The sequence below is a fragment of the Palaemon carinicauda genome, chromosome 44 (assembly GCF_036898095.1).
Source record: "Palaemon carinicauda isolate YSFRI2023 chromosome 44, ASM3689809v2, whole genome shotgun sequence".
Classification (NCBI taxonomy): domain Eukaryota; kingdom Metazoa; phylum Arthropoda; class Malacostraca; order Decapoda; family Palaemonidae; genus Palaemon; species Palaemon carinicauda.
In genome coordinates, this window is record NC_090768.1 from 30869441 (window position 1) to 30878695 (window position 9255).

Below are 9255 nucleotides of genomic sequence, written 5' to 3' on the forward strand. Positions count from 1 at the left end.
TTTAGTAGGTCTTGCCAGTGGCACGACAGAGAAAATTGGTTCTGTGTTGACATGGAGTACTTGAGTACCTGCTCGACAGATGGCGCAGTTGATGTACACCCCCACCTGTATAGCGATCGCTGGCGTATTTTGTCCTTAGGTTTTTCTGTCGGGCAGCAGAGCTGACAGCTTATATGATCACCGGCTAAGTTTAATATTGAAAATTGTAGTTTATTCCTATGTTGATACAAACTTCTGATTCATTTAAATGGGCATCTTCCTTAGGTGGGGGGAAGTCTCCATTGAGAGGTATTCACTCTCTTTGATAGTTACAAGTACGTATAAGTAGAGCAAAAGTAAAACATGAATATGCATGGACAATTTAGCTGGCTTGTAATGACGCAGGGCTGCAGTGTCCAATCATTTAGGGTCAGTCTAATCCCAAGGTAAAGCCATATGAACATTAAGCATAAAAAAAGTGGTGCATCAACTACTATGTAATAATTTATAACTGAGAACATATTCTTACCTGCATTAGGGTGTGGTCCAATAGAGACCTTCAGGTCCATCTTGTGAACACAATCAGACTTAATCCACATTTCATACCGTTATAATGCAGAAAATAATTAATGTTAAATGTCCCATAAGAGCTCAGGCTAGACTTTCTGTTGAGCTGCAACAAAAGGGCCTAAAGAAAGTGTCTAAAGATCTGTGAATACAACCTTTCAGGTAGTGATCCGTGAAAGTGTTTTCCTTTTTCCAGAATCCTAGGGTTGTAGCAAGATTACAGATGTCATGTGTTCTAGGGAGAGTCCCCTGGCAATGTTTTCACCTGAGAATTTATACACTCATAATTGTTTCTCTCAGCCAAAAGGGACCTCTGATGTCAGGATGCCAGAGAATTTTAAATCAATCAATCAGCCAAAAGGAAATTGTATTTTTGGACACCTTTTTTAGAGCAGCCTGTACTCGCAGATAAGTTTGGAGTTTTGGGCCTAAGATATGCTGTTCTTTTCAAAGACTTTCTGACTGCTCTTATGGCACAGAGTAAAAGGTTATCGTTGTCATCAGTTTGAGAGACGATATCGTGAAAGTCAAATCGAAGGTCATTAACAACTGGATTTTGAGTTTTGGCCACAAACTCAGAAACAAAACAAAGTATTAGCTCCTTCCAACCTCTGGAATGTGACATTACGTAAGACAGACCATGTAGTTCATTTACTCTCTTGGCTGAAGCTAAGGCAAGGAGAAAGATAGTCTGCAGTCTTTATGCATGGGTTCATTGAGGTTCTTTTCAAGGTCCTAAGAACCTTTGTCACATCCTATGAAGGGGACTTGGAGTTCTCATGGAGGACAATTCTGTTCAAAATTCTTAATGAGAGCTGAAAGTTCCTATGAAGAGGAGAGATCAAGCCATTTCACTTTGAACACCTGGCTCAAGGGCATGTAATAAACCTTTACTGCAGTGACAGAGGGATTTCTTGTTCCTTAGGAACACTAAGAAGTCTGCAATCATGGGAATAGTGGCCTTCAGTGGAGCAATATTCCCCATACGACACCAATCACAGGGTTTTCACTTGGCTTGGTAGACTACTACGGATGACTTTCTGAGGTGTCCCGAAAGTTGTTTCGCAGTCATTCACGAAAACCCTCTCTTCGGAGGAGACGCTAGTCTCCAAACGTGAAGAGACATGCAGTGAACTGCCTCGTGGAATATTCTTAAGGGCAGTTGACGCAGTGGGTTTGGCCATTCAGGAAGTTCTCTTGGGATTTCCGTGAGAAGTTCCAGCAGGTCTAGATACTACTCCGCTGTTGGCCACCTTCGGGTTTCTAGTGTTACTATGACCTCTTGTGATGTTCGGAGTCTGCTCAGGACCTGAAGTAAAACAGTGGAAAGGGATAAAAGTCCAGCTAATGGCACGGATGCTGGAAAGCATCTTCCATTGCTGCTGCTGGGTTTGGGACCAGAGAGCAATAAATGCACCGGGAGGTTGATGTTTAGGCTAGTGGCGAACATGTTTAGTAACATGGAACCCCACAAAGTTAAAAGACTCTTTACCTCTAGAGGAAGCAAAGACCATTTAGAAGTAATTGTCATCCCTGGTCGACTCGGATGGTCCTCAATGGCGTTCCTCTTCCCAGGGATAAACCTCCCCAAAGGGAATACTATATTGGTCAGTCCAATTGTGTATCTTCACTGCTAGCTGGCATAGGAGGTGGGAGACTGCACCGCCCTGATTGGAAATGTAGGTTGCTACCATGGAGTTGTTACTCATCAACACCACAGAGTGACTTTTGAGAGTCTCTGAGAAGTGGAACACGCTAGATACATGACTTTCATTTCTAGATATGAAAGGTCCTGTCTTATTGGGACCATAGACCCAAAATCTGCTCCCTTCCGAGAATAGAAGTACTTTTAGGAAGAGACCTGAAAGGGTGGTTCCTGCTAACAGGTTCTCCTCTCTTAGCCACCATTGAAGATTTTTCCCAGCCTCCTGGGGCACCGACAGCAAGGTTACAATGTGGTTGGATGTTTGAGACCACTGGCTCTTCAAAGCCCACTGCAATGAGTGAAGATGCATTCTCCCAAAGGGGACTAAGTTCTCCAATGAGAGGTGTCCTAGGAGCTTTTGTCAAGAGCAAGCAGGAAGCGATTTCCCTTCCAAGAAGGTTTCTGCTACTTTCCTGGATCTCATTACCCAGTCGGCAGATGGAAATGCTTTGGCCTGGACCAAGTCGATATCTGATGGACTGTTGAGGGATGAGGCTGGATTTCTCTAGGTTTAATTGAATCCCCAACTCTGCAGAAGTTGAGGAGGAGATCACTGTGTTCTACCAGCAGGGTTTGGGACTGGTAGGAGAAGCCAGTTGTCCAGATACCTTAAAAGCCAGATGCCCATGGCATGAGCCAGGCTGAGACAAGGACAAAAATTCTGATAAAGACCTGAGGAGCTGTTGTCAGCCAACGTATAGCACCTTGAATTGGTAGACTGTCTAGTAAGAGGAGGTCCTTTATTGAGCCTTTCATATAAAATGGTTGGACTGTCAGAATCCTGAGTCTACCAATGGGATTTGATACCCTGAACACAGAATTTCTACCATCCAGGGATTGGTCCCGCAAAACTGCCACCTTTGTCAATGGCTTTGTAAGCAGTCCCCCACACGTGGTAAGTTGGGGGATATGCCCTCCCTACCAGGAACTTCTGAGACTGCAACCTCTGCAGCCGGAGGAATGTCTTACATCAAAAAGGTGGGTCGACGGTCTTGCCTCCCAGGTTGTTGAAACTCCGTATGGGGATGAAGCTGTCTTTGCTGAGTACCCTGCTTGAAAGGCGAGTTCCATTGGAGTTGATGTGGGGTGGTCATCCTTAGTACTGCTGCTCTCCTCATGAGAGAAGCCTGGCCAAATTTCTCATCCTTCTCTATGGCCGCGGCAAAGTCTGATAGAGGAAAGAGCGATAGGGAGCTCACCAGGCTGGAGTTCCTCAAGCAGAGATCATCCCCAAGGGACAAAGAGGAGAAAGCATTCCTAGGGACAAAGGAGAGAGTCCCTAGGGACAGAGGAGAGAGTCCCTGGGGACAAAGAGGAGAGAGTGTCCCTAGGGGACAAGTGCTTCAAGCATCTGGGTAAGACAGAGTCGCATCTTTTTAAGGATGCAGTTGCCCCAAAGGGAGACTGTCTGGTACAGCAAGAACTCTAGAGCCATGGCTCCTGACCTTGAGAGGTCTTCAAACAGTTTTAGGGCAATCTCGCCCCATAGATTTTCAGTCACCCTAAAGCGTGAAACTACCCTTGACCAGTGGTAAAGCCAGAAGCAGGCTTGCATAGCGGATATAGCTGCTACCTCCATGATTTTCCTTTCGGGCCGCGAGAAAATGAAGGGGAGGTTAGGCAATTTGTTATGAAGTATAGTGGGTACCAGAAAGGTGACATCGGCATTATAGGGAATGGGCTCGGGAATGCGCCAGAGTGAAAATAAAACCTCTTCTTCTCGCATGAAAGGGCTAAGGAAGGCAAGTTAAAGGACCTGCCAGTTTTTAGCGAGTTCTCTGAAACCGAGACTTAGGGGTTGATCATATCCAGTGTGTCTTGGGTGTGATTAGGGCTTTGAGATTATGTAAATTAAGTATCTATCAAGCACCGCCTATTAGTGGATTGGACGTGAAGAGGCTCATCTAGGCATCCAAATGACAGATTAAACTCATAATCTTAAAAAAAAAAAAATATCTGATGCTTCTGAACAAGACATTGGAACCTCGAGGGGGCCCCATCAGTTGAGTTGGTGCACACGCGTAAAACGGGGTTTGCCCGAGATTCATTAACGGGGATAATATCATGATAAAGACGTGGCTCCACTTTAGGGGTAATTGGTGGTTCCACCTTAATAGTAAAGTCAGAAGATTTGACTTTTCCTCGAACATCCTTCTTTTCTCTAGTGACATTCAGTGAATGGAGAGAAGAGGAAAAGGAGAAAGAACAGGAGGAGTTGTGACCACTCCTGGCATATGGGACTAACAGGGAGTTCTCTTTCACAACGCGACTTGTGAGAGGAGAAGGATTTCTCCAAGGCAGACTATTTGACATGTCTTCTACGAGGATTGCGTCTATGGGGCTTAATAACTGCAACCTCATCTGCTGCAGATGGGTGTGCCACTTGAGGAAAACAGGAAAATTATTCCAGAGCCCTTTCCTAACCCTGAACCTGAAAATGAGATCCATCTGAAAAATAATGCTATTGTTTTCCAAAAAATGCGTAATATTTAAAGCATTATGAAAATTACGCACGTTACTAGTGTGAGGACAGGTTGGTAAAGCAACAGGTTTGTTATTCTTATTGCCAATAGTTATTGATGGTTATAAGCCAAAGTTTCCTGGCAATGGGCCGAAGCTGACGATGGATCACGACCGCGAAGGGGTTCCATTCGCATACGAGCCTGCGTTGTGATAGCACGATTAGAACATGCATTATCATGTGACATGGTATCATAGGTATCAAGAGTTGAAATGGCGGTGTGTTTAGTGACGTCATCACACGTTGAAATGGCGGTGTGTTTAGTGACGTCATCACACGTTGAAATGGTGGTGCGTTTAGTGATGTCATCACACGTGGGCACAGAGGCATGTACAGATTTGTTTGGCTGAACATACGTCCAGGCTGATCCACATATAGAAAATATGTGTAGAATTAATAAAGGTTTAGAAGTTACAATCAACTTCCGAGCAGTTGGCTTGGAAGGAGAAGACACAAATGGTCTAGAGCAATTTGGTTTGATCAAAGTTACGGTTGTGGGCACAGCCAAAGCGGTCTGACCAACCTCAAAATATCGCGAGGGGGAGTTCTGGGTCAAGTCCAGAGAACTTGTCAGAGGAGAGCAGTGCCGAGGACCCCTGGGGCTACGACGTAAGCCAGGCTCGTGCGTATGAGCTGGAGGACAAATCAGATTCTCCAACAGAGTTACCTCCGTACGAGGAACAATGGCAGTCTTGACTCTTAAGAGTTCTGCATACAGGAACAGGGGGGGGGGGGGGGGGCTTTTTGATGCCTTGATAGGAGATACCTACAAAAGCAAAAAGTCATCTTGGATAAAATCAGCCATAAAGGGCTCATCACTCAAAACATAAGTGGGAGGCGAGGGAGATTTATGCATTTCTGAAAAATCAGGGACCAAGGATACAGGGATTGGATCTGGCTCAGAGTGCAGTAGCTGTAGCCAAAGGATCTATAACATGCATTGACTCAGGATCACTAGGCACACTCTCAACACTAGGTGATAAAACATTAACAAAAATATGATCACCATTGATTAAATTATGACCGTTGTCCTCCATGACTGGAGCCTCAGAGGACTCAAGACATGAAGGAGCAGGATTGGGGATAACCTTCGATGCAAAGAAGACGAGGAAGGAGAACGATCTCTCTTAACTTGTTTCTCAAGTCAAGACGATACCTCTCCCACAGGGAGGACAACCATTCCCTACAATATTCACATGGAGATTCCACAGAATATCTTTTGCCTCGGCATGAGGGGCAGAAAGGATGCGAATACGTCCATCTGACTCATGAAGGTACGACATGGGCAACCATCTCAGCTGGGGAAAGACAGCACGACACTAGATGTATTAGCCATAACCAAGCACACTCGTTATCGCACAGCTAATGAAAGCATTATAGTGACGATGATATAGAAGACACAAAGTACTAAGCACTATAAGGGTAATCCAGTGTGGATGTTGAAAGTCACAAGCATACATGAGAAAAAGGGGAGGCTTCCTCTCGATACAGCAACCAGAAGATGAGTGATGCAGTCATACGCCAGTGCATAATGCTGCTATGCAGTGGAGTTGCCTACCTACCAATTTTGATGAACTGAACTCATTCTTCTTTTCTTATTGTCTGATCTTATAAAATGGAACTAGGAGTAAGTCATTTAGATGCCTCAGAAGTTTGTATCCACGTAAAAATAAACTTGTATTATGAATAAACCCTTCCTAGCTATGACAAATATAATCCTCATCAAATACTTGAGTGTCTGGTCCAATTGTTAGCTGTTTCAATACCCACCAGAAGCTATGTGGGCACATCCCAGGGTATCAGATGATGATGGGTCATTGATTACCAGTTGAAGAACAGTACTGTTTGCGAATAAAGTAATCAGGAAGAAAGTTTTATGCATTTGAATTAACAAATATAAACAGTATGTAAAAATCTTCTGCATAGAGGTCCAGTTCAACATATGCAAGAAACTGAGTTTGTAATTACTTTTTCAAGATAAGCGTCATATGAAATAATGAATTTATTATTTTTTCTCAAATTTAGTTAATTAATAATACACAAGATGAGTCATTGAATCAATTATGTATTAAAAAACAATAAATATCCAATAAATAAATAACCAAGAGGTAATTCAATGCTTGTTACTAATGTTCAAGTTATTGCAAAGTTGCTGTTTTTTTTTTTTTTTCAATTTAGGACAGCTGTATAAAAGCTTAGGTCATATTTACACTGACAATTCCAACTTTTATTCATTCTTATTACAGAATACCTAACAGTTTCTGAATTTCCTAGTGTCACACGACTACTTTCTTAAAATAAAGTAAAATTTACAAAAACAAAAATAAAGTGATATGATGAATAAGACTAAAATACTCTACCAGTTAAATAATATTTCATAAACCATCACTATTCAATTAACATACTGTAATTCTAGTCTTAGGTGAGAGGTTTCAACCAAAGTCCAAAACTTTTCCTCTTGGCCCAGTAAAAGAAATATACAAACTATTCAGTAACATACTATGGAAAGCAGAAATAATTATAATCCATATTACATATATATAATTCACTTGAATGGATGTTTTTCTGTAACACACAAAATCTTGCTACAATATATATCTGGAACTCATGAATACTGCAACAAATTCATTGTAACTACTGAAAAAGCTCTCAAGAAATGAGACATTTCAAATCATTCATTTACTTTACATTAAATTAAACAAATGCTTCTAAATATACACAAAAACTTCTGTCATTCATATTATGGAAACACTAAAAAAAACATAAGTCCAGTATCAATTATGCATCATATACTGATTATCATAACTGTAATTTGAACTCCTCAAGTTAGTACTGTATAGTGTGGTCTGCATAAACCAAGAATATTGCATGCTTTGCACTGCAACTGTCTTAACATATCAAATGTTGAAACATAGTAACTAGACGTAATGCTGAGAAAGCTACATTTTCCTGTGGACAGTTTAAAAATTCAAATAGGATAAGTTACTGTAACAAAACAATTTATTATAACTACACAGTAAGTGATGAAACATCATTGAGTTGTCCTTTCTTGACATGAATGAATAAATTTATATTTTTTATAACATTAAATTTCATAAGGGCATAATGAATGGCTAAATCACATTGGTGCTACTGATTAGTACTTGCAACAAAAGGTCAACCAAAAACAACCAATAACTTTTAAATGTGTTAATAAAGGGAAGGTACTGTAATCTAGAAAGGGTAAATTTCCAAATCAGTGACAGCTCATATCACAAAATTATAATTTTGCTCCAAAACGAAGTCACAAAAGACCCAAACAAACATATATGTAAGGAATATTATATCTAAGAATTACCAAATGCACTTCACACTTAAATAGAAAATAAATCAACGGCAATGGCGTAAGTCATTTGATATGATGAAATACTGTACGGATTTGAAATTTAAACAAAATCTGGAAGGTGACAATTTTTATATCACCAATCAGTATGTGCTTAAAATCATTGGGCAATTTAGAACTCACAGGAAATGCATAAAACAAACTTATATAAGTTGTGCTAAACATGATAAAACTGTTGAAGTAGTGCACACATACTGAACATAAACACACACTAGATCATAAATAATATATATACAGTATATATAAGACATCTAAGAAGTCATATTCAAATTAAACTTAAATACAGTCCACCCTCTTTAAAATGGACTAACTGGGGAAGAGAGCATAAATTTTTGCCATTTATTCAGTGTAACTTGACAGATTTTTTTTCTGTATTCCCTGAATCCTACACCATATTCTAGATGACAAAAGAAAACCTATACAATTCACCCTCTTTATAAAACAAACTAATTTGGGGGCAAGGGCGTCGATTTATGCCAATTGTCGGATTTAATATTTATTCGATACATTAAGGCAGGCTTCTGTTATACTGTACCCTTAAACTTACACCATCATATCATATTTTAGTTGTCCTGTCAGGCTAAAAGTATTTTTGAAGTAAAATACTATACAATATTATACATAAATCTATATGTTCATGCACTGCAAGGAAATACAATTTAAATATATTCAATGTCACTTGAGGGAAGGATAAAGGCAGGTAGATATCCAAAATATTTCTTTTTTAATTCTTTTTTGGCCAAGTTAGTAATGTAAAATATTCCATGATTTGCTTTGTCTCATTCATAAACCAACCATAAAAAGGAAATATATGACTGGATATAAAAAATGAAGTAAAATGGAAAATGGCTGACTGGTTTTGAGTGTACCAAACAACTAATGAGGATTCTTTCTTAATTTCTAGTAGTTTATCATTAGCTGACCTCATTCTAGAAGTAGGGCTAATATGAACATCTATGTACATGGGAAGAATATTAGAAATATATAGTTCAAACAAAATCTTTAGTTATAAAAAAAACTTGCAAATTAACTTAAAAGTATATGAAATTTACAGTATATTAAAATGTTTTAGTTAATAATATGAGCAATTCTATTTTGAAA